We start from the raw sequence: 20218 nt of genomic DNA on the forward strand, positions 1-20218 counted from the left end.
TATTTCACTTCTGCCATTGGTTCTTTGAAAAGTTTGGAAAAGAACTCTAAGATCATCAAGTCCAACCATTAATCTAGCAGTGACAAGTCTACTACAAAACCACGTCCCTATACAACACATCTACACATCTTTTGAATACCTCCAGGGATGAAGACTCAGTTACTTCCCTGGGCAGCCTACTCCAATGCCTCACGATCCCTTCAGTGAAAAATTTTTACTAATATACAACCCAAGCCTCCCCTGCACAACTTTGAGGCTATTTGCTCTTGTTCTCTCACTGTTGCTTGGGAGAAGAGACCAATCCCCATTCTGCTATAACCTCCTTAGAGATAGTTGTAGTGAGTGCTAGGGTCTCCCCTGAGCCTCCTCTTCTCCAGACTAAACAACCCCAGTTCCCTCAGCTGCTCCTCACAGGACTTGTGCTCCAGGCCCTTCACCAGCTTTGTAGCTCGACTCTGGACATGCTCCAGGGCCTCGATGTCCTTGTAGAGAAGGGCCTAAAACTGAACACAGTACTCGAGGTGTGGCCTAATCACAGCAGAGTACAGGAGCACGATCACCTCCCTGCTCCTGCTAGCGACACTACTCCTGACACAAGCCAGGATGCCGTTGTCCTTCTTGGCCACATGTGCACACTTCTGGGTCATGTTCAAGTGATCATCAACCAGCACCCACAGATCTTTTCCTCTGCACAGCTTTTGAGCCACCCTGCCCCAAGCCTGTAGCGCTGCATGGGGTTGTTGAGGCCAAAGTGCAGGACCCAGCCCTTAGCCATGTTGAGTCTCATCCCTTTGGCCTCTGCCCATCGACCCAACCTGTCCAGGTCCCTCTGCAGGGCCTTCCTACCCTCCAGCAGATCAACACTTCTCCCCAGCTTGGTGTCATCTGCAGACGTAATGAGTCCCCTCACCCAAATCATCAATAAATATATTAAAGAGGATGGGCCCCAACACTGAACTGGTCTAGCTATTGTGGAGTAATAGATCAAACCATGCTTTGTTTTTTGCCACAATATGAACAGTGTTTTAATTCTGAAGTGATTAATAATTGACATCCAAATTGCCTCTCTCTGTGTAATGGGTATTTCTTTACATATGCTGCCAGCTGGCAGTGCTTTCGTTCCTCTTCCAAAATGAATGGTTTCCTCTCCTTAAGTCAGGTGTACATGGGGAAGGTAATTCGCCTTGTTTGGAAAGCTGGTTCAGTTTTTTTATGAGAGACTGACGGAAATTCTGCCTCTAATACAGGACAGTTTGGCAATCTGAATTCCTAATATATTTAGAAGCAATGTTTTTGTTCAGGCAAGTAAATAATTACTTTTCTTGGAAGACAGAAGTCAACAGTTAAACATCTACTCTTTGTAGCAGAGGCTGCTTCTGTTACCTCATATTCTCTTTGGCCCAGGATACGTGGAGTCCCCAGGGGGATCTCAGCTGCTTGCAATCCATCTCTTCCTTTCAGCTGGCTCTTGCTTGCTGTCTGGGGCTAGTTAGTCTTGATGCTGGCTCAAACTTCTTGTTTTTTTTTTTTTTTTTTTCAGCAAGGGGATAGTCTTAGTGTGTAGGATCCTTGCTCCTTGATAAGGAAATGTGTATGCCTGTGTGGACTGAACTGTTCATGCTTCACACAGAAGCACGAGCTGTCTTCCATCAGACAGGCTGGTTGATGAACCTCCTTCCAGAGCAATGCAGGATAAGACAAACCAGCTGGCCCTCCTCAAAGAATGATTCTCAAAGCCTCCTATTTTTTTTTTTCTTAGATGTCTAATGGCTGTCTCATCCTGCTGGTTGTGTCAGATGATCCAGCAAGTAGTATTTGCTGACTATTTTTTTCCCCTTTTCAAGCACATGGAATACTCTAGAAATTTGGAGCAGTTACACAAAGTAAACCATAAAAAGGATTATTCTGTAGGCAACCGACCATAATTCTCTGGCTGCTGCATTTCACTGAGGAATGAGTTTCAGTGTTCAGCAGATGGTGAAATGTTTCAGTAAAGCACTGAGTTCTAGTTCTAGTGCTGGTGCTACTTCTAGGCACTTAACAAGCTTTTGTGAGCAATCTAGATTCTGAATGGCATACATTGTCTGAATTTAGACTTTTTTTTTTCTTTTTTTTTGGTGTTCTTGGTGCTTAAACTTCAAAACATTGTTCTAGGTAATGGAGCACCTACATTTTTAAGCCCTTGGCATTCTTTTGAATGGCCGTGGTGTAAACAAATAGTGGATCTGTACAAGGATCTCTGGTGGTCTGTGTTGCTTGTGGTGATCTTGGGCCAGGGATCAGCCTTCCTGCCACCCCCATTCCCCAGCTGCCTTTCTGCAGCTATGCTTGCATATGTAAACCATATGCTTGCACCTACAGCTGGCTTCAATCTGAAAGCAGTTTAGACACTGCAGATTAAGGCCTTTCTGTGCATGCTAATAAGCTCAGCATTTTAAAGAAGAATAGTTGATATAGGAATAGCTGCCCATTAACAGAATAAAAACTGAGGTGTGACTATTTGTACTGGGATATGGCTGTTTGTCCTGAAATAACATCCTGTCCTCTAAGGATTAAAGTCTTCTGAAGATGTACCTACTGCTCGAGTGTGTGAATATAATACAACCTCTACCTGCTCAATCCCATTTTCCTCCCAAAGCATAAAAGAAAACACACGAATCTCTCAGAAGTAACAAAGAAGCGCCTTCTTTATGGATGATGCCAGAGGTCATGGTTAGAGAGTCAAGCCACACACACACAAATCTACATAGGGAGCAATTCAGTTTTGCTACAGTAAACCTTTGTGTGTGACTGCTGCCTGCAGTCAGATTGCATGAGTGAATCCAGCTGGAAAACAAGCTTCCAGCAGCAACTCTATGTGTGCAACTCTAAGCAGGCACTAGCTCGCTGCCATAAAAGAAATGTATAAATTTCTTGTTAAATAAGAAGTTTTAATGACAGCCAGCAAAGAATTCAAATTACTTGGTTCCTCTTCACTCAAGAAATGTTCTGCACACATTGCCAAATCAATTGGTTGTAGCAGGACTTTCTGTAACTGAACAGGCAGAAGCCGGACACATCACAAAATCCACGAGGCTGCAAGATTTTAGTGCAGAGTGACAGTCCAAACTCAGAGATGACAGTGGAGGGACGTGACTGACCCCATGCAGAGAACTCCTGGGTGAAGGCAGCTTAGCTGCAGATGGAAGCCTAGCTGGCAGATGCGTGGAGCTACTCCCTTCCCTGAATCTCTTCCCCTGGATCTCTTATACTTTGTTGGCAGACAAAACAAAGTCTTCAACTGTGACTTTAGCAGTGTGGCCCTCTCAGTGTGTGCTTGTTGAGGGAATGCCACTAGCACCGTGACAAACCTCAGCTTTCCCTTAAGTCAGCAGGAATCTGCAGGGGGTATGCTGGGTTATTGGCTGCATGGAGTCAGTGGCAGAAGTGAAGGGTTGTCAGCCTCCTCTGAGATGGGATGCATTTACATAACAATGTGTTGTTAAGCCTGGTAAGCCTGCACAGCAGAGTAGTGCCACACCCAGTGTTATGCTACCCAGGAGAAGAGGAGAAGAAATAAGAACTAATCATGGACATCTACAAAAGGGCATGTAAGAACACAGCTGCTTTGAGTTTGCTTCACTTTCAGGAATGAGGGCACTGATTCTCTCTTTGGGAAAACTCGCTTTTAAAGAGTAATGCTGAAAAGATTAATAGAAGGCTTGACCTCATTTCACTAGAAACGACAGGAATACTTCTAGCAGCAGCTTTTTTGTGCTTCTTTGGAAAATAAACAAATAAATAAAAATAATACTAAAAAAAAACCACCCTGCAACAATACACTGGAAAAAAACAGCAGTAAAAATCGTGTACAAAATGTGCCCTACTGAAGAAATAAAATGAAATAATTACATATATTCTATATACAAAAATGACCAACATGGAATACAGAAAAATGTCAGCTTCTCCTGAAATTTTACATTACCATTTAAAATTGTACTCTTTGTTTTGATTCAAAGAAATCACTTGCACAATAACAAGGACTTGCTAGCAAGTTCTAATTCAAATATTTTGCAACCAATTAATTTTTAATTTTTATTTTTCATTACTTCTTGAGCAAAGATCATCTCTGCCCTTTCTCATTTCTGGAGAGGACTTATATTATGCCCTTCATCAGCCATTTTTTTCCTGTTTTTCCCGTTCCCCTCACTCTACTCCCTGAACAAGAGTCCCTCCCCAGCTTTCCCGTAGACCCTTTAGCTACTGGAAGACCATTATAAGATCTCCCTTGAGCCTTCTCTTCTCCAGGCTCAATAACCCCAACTCCCCCAGCTTCTCCTCACAGGAGAGGAGCTCCAGCCCTCTGATCAGCCTTGTGGCCTCCTCTGGACTCTCTCCAGCAGGTCTGTGTCCTTCACGTGCTGGGGCCCCCAGAGCTGAACACAGTGCTCCCTCCAGGTGGGGTCTCATGGGAGCAGAACAGAGAGGAAGAATCCCGTCCCTCGCCCTGCTGGTTCCACTGCTAGTGATGCAGCCCAGGACACAGTTGGTTTTCTACAGGCTGCAAGAGCACATTTCTGGCTCATGTTGAGCTTCTTGTCAACCACCATCCCTAGGTCCATCCCCTCAGGGCTGCTCTCAATCCATTCTTTGCCCAGCCTGTATCTTGGGATGCTTGGGATTGCTCCGACCCAGATGCAGGACCTGGCACTTGGCCTTGTTGAACCTCATGAGGTTTGCACAGGGCCACCTCTCAGCCCTGCCCAGGTCCCTCTGGATGGCAGCCCTTCCCTCCTGTGTGTCAACCACACCACACAGCTTGGTGTTATCAGCAGACTTGCAGAGGGTGCACTCAATCCCACTGTCCACGTCACCAACAAAGACGTTAAACAGCACTGGGCTCAGTAATGACCCCTGAGGAATAGCGTTCATTGCTGATCTCTACCTGGGCATTGAACTAGTGACTGCAACTCTTTGAGTGTGACCATCCAGCCAATTCCTTAGCCATTAAGTGGTCCGTACATCAAATTCAAGCCTCCCAAATTTAGAGACAAGTATGTCATGTGGGACAGTGTAGAAATCCTTGCACATGTTCAGGCAGATGATGGAAGCACTGACAGAGGTGACCTGAGCATTGTGAGACTTGAGATGGCTGCTCCACGCTGACAGGAGCCAAGCGGAGAGCGGTATCAGGCTAATTAAGAAAAGCCATCTCGGAAGACACCGAATCCAGGACTGGCCAAGGAGTGGGTCCTGAGGTATCAAGAATAAAGTGTCACTTGAAATACCTGAGACTCCCATCAAGTCAGTGCTGCCATCAGGGGCACCCCAAAACCTTTGTGATGTCCCCTCTGGCCTCACAGAAGGGGGCTGCCTATAAATGCCCTGCGCGGGGCGCCTGCGGCCAGTCCGGCTGGTGGTAGGCGAGAGCTCGAGTCTCCACAGCTGGAAGGAGAGAGAGAGGCGGAGCTAGTGCTAGAAGCATACGCGAAGCCATTGTTGTTGCACGCGAGCCATCAAGGGCCTTCGGTAATGCTCTCACACCTACAGACATCCATGTACCTCATTTGGCCTAAGCCTAGTCTGTGTTTGCAATCCATGCACAGACTGCTGACAGCTACAGCACTCTAGACAACGTGGTAGAACCTAGAAAGCAAACGTCTGCTTGCTGATACAACATTTTCTTCCTGCTTCTCTCTGCAGTAGTCCTCCTGGTGGCAACGCTGGTGGCACGTGAGGCGTCAAGTTCCTGCTGGTGATCTGCAAGGCGAGGGAGGTGCTGAAGACCCTGGGCTGCTGCTGAGCGCCCGGCAGCAGGGCAGCCTCCCCCACAGGACGACCATCTGCACCTTGCGGAAGCTGCAGGAACCATGAGCTGGCGGCAGGAGCAGCCCGAGGAGTGCCCCATCTGCCTGGGCCCGCTTGCCAGCGCAGCTCGCGTGGACCCCTGTAGGCACTCCTTTTGCCTGGAGTGCATCCACCTCTGGGCAGAGGGAAGGGACACCTGCCCGATGTGCCGCGGGCCCATTGTTGCAGTGGTGCGCCTGGCCCGAAGACCCCGCGGAAGGTTCCAGCGCAACGTGCGGCTGGGGCGGCGGCAGCAGCAGCAGCAGCAGCGGGGGCAGCGGGGGAGGAGCCCCTCCAACTACCGCTCCCGCAGCGTCTCGCCCCGGCGCAGGGCGCGCAGCCCCTCCACGGGGCGCAGACTGGAGAGAAGCTTCTCCTGGCACGCGGGGCAGGTCGGGCGCAGACTGCCAAGCTCCCCGCAGGACGCCGAAGTCGGGGACACATCCTGGCTGCACAGGGTGCGGCAGGAGGAGCCGGGAAGCGGGGACCACGCGGGCCGGCAGGACGGGCCCCCCGCCTGAGCAGGCGGCCGGGCCTCGCCTGGGGATGGGCTGGGGGTGGCAGCCACGATTCCCCCAGGAAGAATAAATTACCACTCTTCCACCCTGCAAAGCCTCTGCCTGCATTTCTTTCTGCATTCGTCAGCCTCAGGGAGGGGAAGGGGGCTGAACGCATCCCTCTCCTGCTGTCCCCACCATGAATTGGTTTGGGGATGTCTGCTCCTGATGGGGAATGGCTGTGGGTGGCGGGTCCGTGAGTGAGACTTAGGGGTGAGAAGTCAACATGGGAGTGGAAAGGTGTTGGGAATGGGAGCAGACACATGGTGATGTAGCCCTACTGGAAAAAAGGCTGACAGCAAAAGTCTCGTAAAAGCCTGGCAGCAGAGAATGCCTGCCAGCTGCGGAACCGGGCCTGGCAACCTGCAGCATCCCTGGAAGGTGCTGCTGGCCTCCTGCAAGTGCAGCCTAAGGGTACCTGAGGACCAGAGACTGTCTCCATGTGCCACCACCAAGGGCAAAGGCAGGGAACTACAAGAGCAATGGGCTGTCTGGGAAGGAAGAACGGCTCAGGGAAGGGTGCCATTCTCAGAGCCTAGGAAGCATCGGTGTCTATCGACTGTATCAGGTGAAACACAGAAGTTAGCAGCGGCTTTTGGCTGCTCTATGGAAGTGTCCTGTGTCCTCTTCTGTCTCTTTCCATAGAAATAGGACTCCTTTTCAACCCAAAATGGAGCGCCTCTCTCCCTCAGAGCTTCCCGTGCTGCACAAATTGTTCTTGCCTACATGACATCTGAAGCCCATTGAACCTTTGCTGGGGGTGCGCGGCTGACTTCGATCTCTGTGATGGGAGCCTCACGTCTTTGCAGTGACACTTTGTTCTTGATTCCTTGGGGCCCACTCCTGGGTTCGGTCTGTTCCGAGATGGCTTTTCTTAATTAGCCCGACACCTCTCTTCACACTTGCCTTGAATCATAGAATGTTGCCTAGTGGGGGGTTGTGGCCATGTGTAATAACGAGAACTTTTCAGCAAAGAAAGCCTCCGTGCCCTTGGGTATCGCAGCATCCTACCAACTCCCACTTGCCAACTCTCCACATTCACAGGCCAGGGGCATCCCTGCAGGGCTCAGCGCGTCGGAAGGTCACGGCATGAACTTCACTGTTGTCAGAAGCGCCATTCCGTAAAATGTGCACTCCAGGATGCTTTTGGTAGCATCCTGGTAGAAGATGGTAGAAGATGGTAGAAGAACACTGGGAGGTGCACGAGGCTGTCCTGCTTTCAGCTGGGACAGAGTTCATTGCCTTCCCAGCAGCTGCTACGGAGCTGGCTTCTTGATTTCGGACAAGAGTGATGCTGATAGCACACCACTCTTTTAGTTGTCACAGAGCACTGCTTACACAGTCAAGGCCGTTCCAGCTGCCCACACCGCCCTGCCAGCCAGGAGGCTGCAGGTGCACCAGGAGCTGAGAGGGGACGCAGCCAGGACAGCTGGCCCAAACTGGCCAGAGCCATGTCCCATACCCTATGGGGTCGTGCTGAAGACTGGGACTGGGACTGGGACTGGTCACCACTTCAAGTAACCAGTGAGGCGCGGCTCATTTCTATCATCCTGAGACAGCCAAGAGGTGGCGATGTTCCTGATTTTCTCTAAATGACATCACATTTTTATGCATGTTCCCACTGTCCCTGGCCAATTTCTGCCTTCCCAAGTGACAAGTTGTTCTTCATTTTCTTGTTGTGTCCTTGTCAGTGGTGGAACACAAAAAACAATGTAACTTTGCTCACAGAAGGGGGTTACCTATAAATGCCCTGTGCGGGGCACATGTGGCCAGTCCGGCTGGTGGTAGGCGAGAGCTCGAGTCTCCACGGTTGGAAGGAGATAGACAGGCGGAGCTCGTGCTAGAGGCACATGCGAAGCCAATCTTGTTGTACACAAGCCATCATCAAGGGCCTTCTGTAATGTTCTCCAATATACAGACATCCATGTACCTCATCTGGCCTCAGCGTGGCCCTGCCAAGTAGAAGCTATCACAGGCAGATTTGCCATTCTAACAGCCATGTTTGCAATCCATACACTGAAAAGTTACTGCTACAGTGCCCCCAAACAACTGGTTGAACACAGAGAGCTAATGTCTACTTGCTGCTAGAAGATTTTCTTTCTGGTTCTTTTTGCAGTCATCCTGCTGGTGTCCCGTGAGGCGTCAAGATCCAGCCAGCGACATGTGAGTCGTCGAGGTGCTGCCGGCAACCCGCGAGGCGAGGAAGGTGCTGAAAACCCTGGGCTGCTGCTGAGCACCTGGCACCAGGGCAGCCTCCCCCACAGGACGACCGGTTCCACATCGCGGCAGCTGCAGGAACCATGAGCTGGCGGCAGGAGCAGCCCGAGGAGTGCCCCATCTGCCTGGGCCCGCTGTCCAGCGCAGCTCGCGTGGACCCCTGCAGGCACTCCTTTTGCCTGGAGTGCATCCACCTCTGGGCGGAGGCAAGAAACACCTGCCCGATGTGCCGCAGACACATCATTGCCATTGTGAACCTGACCCGAAGACCCCGCGGAAGGTTCCAGCGCAACGCGCGGCTGGGGCGGCAGCAGCCGGTAAACAGGGACCACGCGGGCCAGCAGGCCGGGCCCCCCGCCTGAGCAGGCGGTCGGGCCTCACCTGGGGACGGGCTGGGGGTGGCAGCCACGATTCCCCCAGGAAGAATAAATTACCACTCTTCCACCCTGCACAGCCTCTGCCTGCACTTCTTCCCGCATCGGTTAACTGGGGGGGAGGGTGAGGGGGGGAGGGAGGGAGGGAGCTGAACACAGCCCTCTACCACCACCTGTGCCACTAATTAGTTTGGGGATGTCTGCTCCTGATGAGGAATGGCTCAAATGCAAGCAGCCACAAAGGTGACCTAGCCCGACTGGAAAAAAGGCTGACAGCAAAAGTCTCCTAAAAGCCTGGCAGCACAGAATGCCTGCCAGCTGCGGAACCAGGCCTGGCAACCTGCAGCATCCTTAAGGATGGGACTTAAGGAAGGTCCTTAAGGAAGGACCTCAAGAGGTCCCTTCCTTCCCATCCCTTCTGTGAGCCTCCTTCTGAGTCAAAAACAGGCCCTTCTTGTACCACGGACACAGAAGATGGCATAGGACGCCACCACTTCACATAACCAATGAGGCGCTGCTCATTTCCATCGTCTTTCTGAAACAGCCATGAGGTGGGAAAGTTTCTTGATTGTCTCTAAACAACCCTAGATTTCTCAGTCACATTCCCACTGTCTCTGGCCATTTTCCACCTTTCTGGGTGATAAGTAGTTCCTCAGTTTCTTGTTGTGTCCTCATCAACAGTGAAATGCAAAAAGTGATGTAACTGTCTAACTGCATCACCCATCTCTCTCTCTCTGTCTCTCTCTCTCTTTCTTTCTTATACTGTCCTTATCTCAGCCCATGAGTTCTTGCACTTCTTTCTTCAGTTTTCTCCCCCATCCCACTGTGAGGTTAAAGGAGTGAACAAGTGGCTGGCTGCATGGTGGTTCACTGTCTTTCAGGTTAATCCATAATACCTCTTCTGAAATCAGAAGTTAGATTATCTATTATTAGTATTGTGTAAACATCTTTTCACCACAGTTTACTAAAAAGAGAACAAAAATAAAAGATTAAAATCTTTTATGGGAAATGGTATCAGTTAAATATATCTACTCAGCATTCCTAATATACAGTCATGCCCTTTCATTAAAGGTAAATTGCTGTTCAGAATTCAGTTCTGTCTTTTTTTTTTTTCCCTTTTCTCTTGATTTTAATAATAATTATCATTTGATTAATGGATGACTAGTTACATGCTTTCCAGTATCCCCAATGTAAAAAACAACAACAACAACAAAAACAACAAAAACCTGTGCAGAACACCTCAGTCATGCATATACTTTTCACATATTATAATATATGCATACACATTAATATATATATGCATGTATACATAAATATATGTTAAGATATATAAGACTTAGTTTTCTTAACTCTCCTGTCAGTGGGAACTTCACCAGACTGCCACGACTTCTCAAATATGATAGATAGTGGCTTAGCAACTTTATCTGCCAGTTCCATCAGGACCTGTGGACATATCTTATCAGGTCCCATGGACTTGTGCACCTTCAGATTCCTTAGATGGTCTTAAACCTGATCTTCTCTAACAGTATTATTCCTACTGGTATTAATTGTGTTTACTGTCAAGACTTAGGCATGAGGACTATGCTGGGTGATCCTTTTCTTGAAATTCACATATTTAAAATCTAACTAAAAGCCAAGTCAACTGGATTTGATAAATGGAAAAAATTTAGTTCTGTGAGTGGGAGGAACAAGATGTAATCAACATATTTGTGTTAATGCCTGAAAATCAATTTTGAGTTCCACTTTCCAAGACAGTTGAATGAAAAAAGTGTAAAAGAAATGTAACTGATCAATGAACCTTAGACTTACAAGTAGCAGTGAAATAAATACAATATGTTGACCATGTCCTCCTGAATATGCCTAATAGAGACTTGTGCTCTCTTGTGACTGATAGGGCTTCAGAAATATTGGGTTAGGTGTTTTGTTTGTTTGTATGTTTGAACAGCTACCTGCTTGCTGTGATCTTCAGAAGAGCAATCCCAAGCTTCTTTACCTCTCTGGATGGCTTGCTAACTCCAGTCCTGGAAGATGGATCCAGTCCCAGCAGGGGCACAAAGCAGCATTGGTGTGGTGCTTCTTGTTTCTCTTCCTCTCTGTTACTGGAAGAATCATCTTGAATGCAGTCCCACAGCTCTCCGAAATTCCTCATGCAAAAACTATGGGGAAGTTCATCTTGGTTGTGCAGAAATACTGTACATGTGATCCTTTATGGTTAACCAAGGAAGGGGACATGGGCACTCCCAAGTATAGAATTACAAAGAAACAGGACAGGACGGGACGGGACAGGACGGGACAGAATGGGACAGGATAGGATAGTTGGACGGGACTTAGAAAGATCATTGAGTCCAACTGCCTGACCAAGAGACACAGCTGTTGTTCCATGACAACTTTGTTTCCCTTTGTGTGGGCTGTTTTTCATTTGTTGTCTGCTGCCAACTCAGAGCTGGTTTCTGTGGGCTTGTTATTGAACAAGGTTGTTGTGGTGTGCCATGTGCATGCTTCTGTATCTTTCCTCTGAAGTTCACATAACTTTAATTAAAACCTTGTTCATCAGAATTAACTAGGGTTTTATAAACAGCCTACTTTTATAAGAAAACTAACTTTATACTTATTTTCATAGTCTCTAAAAACATTGTTTAGTAATACAGAATTTCTCCTTCACCAATCTTTTGAAAGAGCAATAGAATTAATGCTCTTTCTGTGTCCATTGAGAGAGGCAGACACTCCTAATTAATTACACTTTTTAGCCACTTGTGCACAATTATTTTGAAGTTTTTCAGTAACATCATTTATTGAATACTTTGATTATTAGCTTAGTTCACAGAAGAGAAAATTTAAAGTTCTTTCTAATAGTCTTGCAGTTGCTACGCTTCTGCTATGTGTGGGAGAATTTCAATTCAGTTATTTAATAAGTAAACTAATTGCTCTAGATGAAATAAATGGAACATTTATGACTTGTCAGACAGAATGAAAGCAAAGGAAACTAAGCCCTTTTTATAGTCATGATTTCAGCTATTACTACAGGTTTCATTGATACTAAGAACACTCTTAGAGTAAGCTTGGCCTAAGCAACTTTATCAGTTATGCTGTGAATCAAGAGCAGATCTACAGAGAAAGCTGGAGAAACACTGGAATTTTGCTGCTTGAGTGGAATAGCTGTAAAAGACAAATAACAAGTTACATAAAACACAATACCCCGTTTCAGCTATCTGAATTGACAAAGATCTTCTACAGAGCCACTTGCTAAAACTTTTTGTACTTGGCACTCAAAGATGCCCATTTTCTGCTGGTGCTGGGCAGTGACTACTGCCATGAATTTTAAAGAGATTGGTCAATATCAGTTTTTTCAATGTTCTGCTTTAGGAGACAGGGACTGAGAACTAGCTCTCTGAGAGCAAGAGACCATGCTGCAGTGCAGCCCCCTGAAGGAAAGGGCAGAAGATCCAGGCAAGGCTTCTCCAAGACATTTCTTACTTGGCTCTTCCTCGCAGCTGAGCTGTTTTCCCAGAAGCCTGAGTGGCTGAGATGTGGACACCAGCTCCAACTCCACGCAAGGACAGCTGTTGGCATGGGAGAAACTGCAGAATTGCTGGAATGTAGCATTTCCATCAAATGGGACATTTACTGGCATGGACAGGTCATAGCATAAAAATGTGGAGGGAATATATAAAACATAGCATAACATTTCCTAAGAACGACTGGGAAGTATTTCTGCCAACTGGCAACTAAACTTGACTTTAATTCTCTCTCACATTGTGTTCTGAGACTAATGATGAAGAGACATCAACAATTAAGGTCATTTGTATGTGGTGTTAGCATTACTGGTTCCATAGTATACAAAAACTGTTTGCAAACATGATATAACTCTTGCAGTTGTATTTTTTGGAGTGACATATAGTAAAAGGGACATCATTAGCAACTACCATTGAATTTAGCTCAGTTAAACTGTTTGCAAAATGAAATTTCACTCTGCAAGTCGCAAGACTGAAAACTGTCTTCTCTGCTGTCTGTGACATTTCACCTTCTCCAGCCCAACCCTTGGCATTGGCATGGCCCTTCCTAATTCAGTATCCTGCTCTTGAAGCCTGTGGCACATTTATGTCACCTTTGGCTCTCCAAGAACTGAGAAGGAAGGTGAAGAGCAGATCAGAGGGTGTCATTTCACAAATTCAGTGCTAATTCATGCTGGTTGAGGCACTGAAGCATTCCTGATCTCCCAGTCATGAACATTCATGAGGTAATCTCTGCATGAAAGAGCTGCACAACATCTTTTGGATCCCAGTCATGCTGTAAAAGGTTGCATACCTTTTTAAATTTTTTTTTAATGCTTAGAGATCAAGAGACAGAAACCGATTATCTAACCTTCTCTAGAGTGCTCATGTATCTAGAAATTGCAGACTTTCATTGGAGCTATGTTGTATTCAGCAAGCAATGAACTTCTACAAAAATATCAAAGATGAAATACAAAAATATGGTTTTCTGAACTCCTATGGTTATCTGAATTCCTATGGTTCCTAATTTGAATTAGGAGTTCAGATATGTAAAAATCTCTTTTAGTGATGTTTTCAGCTTGTGCTTTTTTGCACTCAGTTCCTAAAGGATAAAGTGAAAGCCAAATGATAATGTGGACAAAAACTTTAAAGTCCTGTAATTCTCAGCTTGCAACATTATTCACTATTTATTATTAATTATTGTTTCTTGTGCAAGGGAGTAAGAGAGGCCAACAGTAAGGGATGAAGGAAGAACACAAGGTTTAATTCTTTTTCTTTCTTCTTTTTCTTTTTCTTTTTCTTTTTCTTTTTCTTTTTCTTTTTCTTTTTCTTTTTCTTTTTCTTTTTCTTTTTCTTTTTCTTTTTCTTTTTCTTTTTCTTTTTCTTTTTCTTTTTCTTTTTCTTTTTCTTTTCCTTTTCCTTTTCCTTTTCCTTTTCCTTTTCCTTTTTCTTTTTCTTTTTTTTTTTCTTTTTCTTTTTCCTTTTCTTTTTCTTTTCCTTTTCCTTTTTCTTTTTCTTTTTCTTTTTTCTTTTTCTTTTTCTTTTTCTTTTTCTTTTTCTTTTTCTTTTTCTTTTTCTTTTTCTTTTTCTTTTTCTTTTTCTTTTTCTTTTCCTTTTCCTTTTCCTTTTCCTTTTCCTTTTCCTTTTCCTTTTCCTTTTCCTTTTCCTTTTTCTTTTTCTTTTTTTTTTTCTTTTTCTTTTTCCTTTTCTTTTTCTTTTCCTTTTCCTTTTCCTTTTTCTTTTTCTTTTTCTTTTTCTTTTTCTTTTTCTTTTTCTTTTTCTTTTTCTTTTTCTTTTTCTTTTTCTTTTTCTTTTTCTTTTTCTTTTTCTTTTTCTTTTTCTTTTCCTTTTCCTTTTCCTTTTCCTTTTCCTTTTCATTTCTGTTTCCATTTCCTTTTTCCTTTTTTCCTTTTCCTTTTTTCCTTTTCCTTTTTTCCTTTTCCTTTTCCCTTTTTTCCTTTTCCTTTCCCTTTTCCCTTTTTTCCTTTTCCTTTTCCTTTTCCTTTTCTTTTTCATTTCCGTTTCCATTTCCTTTTCCCTTTTTTCCTTTTCCTTTCCCTTTTCCTTTTCCTTTTCTTTTTCATTTCTGTTTCCATTTCCTTTTCCCTTTTTTCCTTTTCCTTTTCCTTTTCCCTTTTCCTTTTCCCTTTTTTCCTTTTCCTTTTCCCTTTTCCCTCTTCCCTTTTCCCTCTTCCCTTTCCCCTTTTTTCCTTTTCCTTTTCCTTTTCCTTTTCATTTCCGTTTCCATTTCCTTTTCCCTTTTTTCCTTTTCCCTTTTTTCCTTTTCCTTTTTTCCTTTTCCTTTTCCTTTTCATTTCCGTTTCCATTTCCTTTTCCCTTTTTTCCTTTTCCCTTTTTTCCTTTTCCTTTTCCTTTTCCTTTTCCTTTTCCTTTTCCTTTTCCTTTTCCTTTTCCTTTTCCTTTTCCCTTTCCTGCTTCATACTTTATATAGTATTTATATAATAGGCAAATCTAAACTTAATTAGTACTGGAGAAAATTTTAAATGGTGGTGGATTTTGAACTTAAATAATTAACTTACTTCTCAGGATGAGCTGGAAAGTGTTTTTTGACAGTTGACCACTGTGTCAACTGTTTTCTTTCTGCCTTCTATGCCCAAGTGAGAGATGTCAGCTCTGGAAGGTACCAGTCTGCCACCACAGGAGTGGCTTTTCCTCCAGATGTGTATAGAAGCTTGTCTTCCATCACAAATTTCCTACAGAAGCCCCAGGCACAGCAGCTAACAATATACTTAGTGCTCTATGATTCTTGTTGTAAAGAAACACATTTTCCTAATCTACATTACCACCTAAACTTCATGAATGATGAAAATGTTTAACATGGGGCAGTCATGTTGTTCAGCTTGATGATTTAAGCATACAGGCAAGACAAAGCTGGAAGTTTGTTGGACAAGGCAGGTCTCTCACTTTAGTTTTAAACTATGGTGAGAGGTTTGAGGGGTCCCATCTAATACATATAGACAAAGTTGTAAAGACAGACAGCACTACTTTGTCAGCCTCTTTTCCTGAGTGTCTTCCTCTCTGAGAGCAGTACTTCCCTGTATCCTTCAAGTTTTTTTCAGTTGCCATAGACGTCAATTAAATCAATAGCTTTTGTGAACATACCAATTTTTTAGTTTATTTACCTGGAGGGGAAAAACTTTTCATATTACTTTCAGTAAAGTCAGCATCTTTGTCCCAAGAAGGCAGTTATGGTTCTTATTTAAATAAAATAATGGGTAATACTGTTTTCTGTTATTGTTGTGGACCAAGCCTACAACTGAAAATCAGTCTCTTTTGTCTCAAGCCATATATATATCCATCAGTTCTTATATAAAATATCTGGACACATAAAGCATGTATTATCTGTCACTTTTTGACATGATGTTTGTGTTTCTGAGTATTACAGAATCAGAAAATCAGAGAATGGGTTGGGTTGGAAGGGACCTTAAGGCTCACTTCGTTTCAACCCCCTACCATGGGCAGGGACACCTCCCACCAGATCAGGTAGCCCAAAGCCCCATCCAGCCTGGCCTTGAACACCTCCAGGGATAGGGTATCCACAATCTCTCTGGGCAGCCTGCTCCAGTTCCTCACCACCTTCTGAGTGAAGAATTTCTTTCTAATCTCTAATCTAAACCTACCTTCTTTTAGTTTAAAGCCATTACCCCTTGCCCTATCACTCTATGTCTCTGTAAAAACTCTCACCTTACACCCCCTCATTACGGAGAAAAAGGCCAAAGGTTTCCTAAACCACATTGCATTGTGACAGTACGACTTGTGAGTTCCTGGGAACATCCAGACCTCCACCCAGTCCTGATTCTTTAACTATCTGTATTTTCCACTGGTATGTGGAGGACTTAACTTTATAGACAGGGCCAGCAGTGAATCATCACTCGCAGAGACATTTTAAGAGCCATTTCCCGTAGATGGCTGGAAGCACAACACAGCCCATGTGGAAATAGCCTTTATTTGGCATAGGCTTAGCCTGGCAACTCTTCAAATTCAGTGTAGTACAAATAGAAAACTCTCTTAAGTGGGATATTTCCTTCTCCTATTATACTGGCTATCAAAAGAAGTTCCAACATTCAGGACTGCACTGGTTCCTTTGGTTGTTAGTTTATTAACATAAACACTCATCGTTTGAATGTTGGACAATGAATATCAGCTAAAAATGCTCACACAAACCAAGCCTCAGAGTGCATATCACTCATGCAGATGGAGCTGGTACCCCCAGGACACTGATCCTGAGGATCCACTTGCTACTAGACATTTGCACTGGCCATATGGGACCGTCAAAGGGCGAGCGAGTCCTGCTGATCACTCCTTGGCTCTCCAGTTAGTGAATCTGCTTGTGGAGGGGAACTGGGGAATCTCACTTGGTATGATATTGCCACCGATGCACCGTCATGGTAGCAATTGGTACCTGCTGTTCTTTGACCCCCAGCAACCCCACAAGAGAAGGGGAGACTTCACTGAGAGACTGGGCAAGGCAGACAACTGTTTAATGCCCTCCATCTCCAAGGCAGCTATGCCAAAAGCCCACTTTTTGGGGTCTTTTAAATATCGTCTTCTGAGGCAATCTATGCCAAGGATGCACGGAACCTCCGGGCCAGTCACTGTGAGGTGCTTTTGACACTCCTTCCCAGCTGGGCTCACTTCGGCCTCCAATACCATTAGCTGTTGGGATCCCCGTGTCACTCCATAAATACTGGAGGTGGGTTCTGCCCCTTGGTAGCCTCAGGGCACACTATACACCAGTGCCCACTAGAGCCTTATACTCCTGTGGGTCTGATGTGCCAGGCCATCAAATCCACGCAGTCAGATAAACCTGGTCATCCCTTCCCTCCACCTGGCTGGAGGTGTGTACCGAATGGCTGGAGGTGTGTACCTGTCTGGTGGACACCTGGAAACTGGGTCACTTGGTGGCAGCGAGGCTTAGAAGAGACTCAGGTCTCTTCCGATCAGGAAAGGCTCTGCCTGGACTTGCATCTTTTTGCTTTTTCTATAAACTTGGGTTCCCCATTCAGACATATTCAGGATAAGAGGCTGACATGGCCCTTGAATCGGGGAACACCCTGACCACCACAACTTTACAATTAATTACTGCTCCTCTTTCCTTCTTCTCTGTTTTGGAATTTATTGATCATCTGCAGACACCTACAGTTGTTCTAACCCTCAGCAGCATTTCTCCAATGCATGATTCTTTCTGGCTTCCCACAAACGGCAATTTCTCAAGAACAGTGCTGGCATGGGCTCCTCTCCATAGGCCGCACTTCCAAGAATCAGATCCTGTGGGTCCACTTCACAGGCTGCAGCTTCCTTCTGGTCACATCTTCTTGCTCTGCTGTTGGCACCTCTACAGGCTGACAGGAACCTCATGCAGTCCAACAAGGGGAAGCACAATGTCCTGCCCCTGGGAAGGATCAGCCAGAGGCTGCAGGGCAAGCTGGGAGTGTCCAGCTGGAAAACAGCTCTGCACAAAAGGCCCTGGGCCAGCAATGCTCTCCAAAGTGCCCTAGGAGGTGACTTTGGCAAGGAAGGTGAGGAATGGTAAGAAGGGCTTCTACAGATAAATTGGTGAGAAAAGTGAGATTAAAGGCAGTGCACACACCCAGCCCACCACTAAATAAGACAGGAGAACTAGTGACAACAGACATGGAGAAGTCAGAGGTACTCAACAACATTTTGGCCTCAGTTTTAACTGGCAATCACTCTTCCCCAGTCTGCATTAGGAAAAACGTTACCAGCATCTCGAGGTGATCCTTCTCCTTTCCTGAGACTAGGATAGACCACACCTGAAGGACCATGTCCAGTCCTGAGCTCCCCCATCCAAAGCCATACTGAAGAGAGTCTAGTGAACAGCAGACGAGCTGGTGGAAGGCCTGGAGAATTTCACCAAAAAGGAAGGACTAAGAGAGCTCTGACTCTTTATCAGGGAAGACATAAGGCTGGAGGGATCTTAGCAACATCTTGACATCCCCAAAGGGAGGATGCAAAGAAGACGGAGCCAGGCTCTTGTCAGCGGTGTCCAGCGGCCGGACAGCTCTAGGTGGCCCTGCTTCAGCAGGGGGTTGGAGCAGATGACCTCCAGAGGTCCCTTCCATCCCCAGCCCTTCTGGGAGCTTCCTTCTGGGTAAAAAACAGGGCCCTTTTATACCACTGACACAGAAGATGGCGTAGGATGCCACCACGTAACAAGTGAGGTACTGCTCAGTTCTATCTTCCACCTGAGACAGCCAAGAGGTTGCGGTGCCCCTGATTTTCTCTAAACAATCCTAGGTTTCTCATGCATATTCCCACTGTCCCTGGCCAACTTTCCACCTTCCCAGGTGGAAAGTTGTTCCTCAGTTTCTTGATGCGTCCTCATCAATGGTGGAACGCAAAAAGCGGTGTCACTTTCCAAGACTCCTTTGGGAGAATTAGGAAGTAGGTATTCTTTATGAAGAACGCTGGGTATGTGGGGGATAATTCCACCCAACACGTACAGCTAAGCAAGACAAGGAGTACTTATTTATGGTACGGGGATATCCATATTTATGCAGTTCACAAGAAAAGGCAGGATTTATGCTAATGGTTTCTCAGAACTAATTATCATATTGTCCCTCCTGCTGTTGCAGGTCAGGTAACCTCTGGTGGTTGCGCTTTGGGGGCTTTCTGATGCAGGTTCATAGTCTTCTTCATATTGTACTTCTTTCTGTTTTGCATATGCTCAGTCATGGTTTAACTGCTTCAACAATTTTGATCTTATACAAACTCAGCTAACTTAATTAAGTTCTACTTTAGGCACCGTGTTCTCTTCAGCCTGGATTTGGTGGGTAGAGATGAATTGTCTTATCATGTGAGGTTGATACTAAGCAATTTAAATATTTGTGGCTGCTCCCATCCCCAACACTTTCCCATTCCCATGACGACTCCTCACCCCCCAAATGACTTCTCACCCTCATGTCTCCCTTGGGGACACACCACCTGCAGCCGCTCCTGATCAGGAGCAGACACCCCCAAACCAATTCATGGCAGGGACAGCAGGAGAGGGCTACATTCAGCCCCCTTCCCCCCCCACCAACCACCCTCCTGCCGAGCGATGCGGGAATAAGTGCAGGCAGAGGCTTTGCAGGGTGGAAGAGTGGTAATTTATTCTTCCTGGGGGAATCGTGGCTGCCACCTCCAGCCCGTCCCCAGGCGAGGCCCGGCCGCCTGCTCAGGCGGGGGGCCCGTCCTGCCGGCCCGCGTGGTCCCCGCTTCCCGGCTCCTCCTGCCGCACCCTGTGCAGCCAGGATGTGTCCCCGACTTCGGCGTCCTGCGGGGAGCTTGGCAGTCTGCGCCCGACCTGCCCCGCGTGCCAGGAGAAGCTTCTCTCCAGTCTGCGCCCCGTGGAGGGGCTGCGCGCCCTGCGCCGGGGCGAGACGCTGCGGGAGCGGTAGTTGGAGGGGCTCCTCCCCCGCTGCCCCCTCTGCTGCTGCTGCTGCTGCCGCCGCCCCAGCCGCTCATTCCGCTGGAACCTTCCACGGGGTCTTCGGGCCAGGCGCACCACTGCAACAATGGGCCCGCGGCACATCGGGCAGGTGTCTCTTCCCTCCGCCCAGAGGTGGATGCACTCCAGGCAAAAGGAGTGCCTGCAGGGGTCCACACGAGCTGCGCTGGCAAGCGGGCCCAGGCAGATGGGGCACTCCTCGGGCTGCTCCTGCCGCCAGCTCATGGTTCCTGCAGCTTCCGCAAGGTGCAGATGGTCGTCCTGTGGGGGAGGCTGCCCTGC

At 46.4% G+C, this 20218-nt stretch overlaps 1 long non-coding RNA gene across 1 annotated transcript; it reads left to right on the forward strand.

Moving 5' to 3' along the window:
• Window positions 1-9232: 9232 nt before the first annotated feature.
• On the forward strand, window positions 9233-12853 carry LOC137851706 (uncharacterized). Its single transcript, XR_011093376.1, has 2 exons — window positions 9233-9525; window positions 10920-12853. It is a non-coding gene; the product is annotated as an uncharacterized lncRNA (long non-coding RNA).
• Window positions 12854-20218: the final 7365 nt, after the last annotated feature.

This window comes from Anas acuta, chromosome 2, assembly GCF_963932015.1.
Source record: "Anas acuta chromosome 2, bAnaAcu1.1, whole genome shotgun sequence".
NCBI classification, from domain to species: domain Eukaryota; kingdom Metazoa; phylum Chordata; class Aves; order Anseriformes; family Anatidae; genus Anas; species Anas acuta.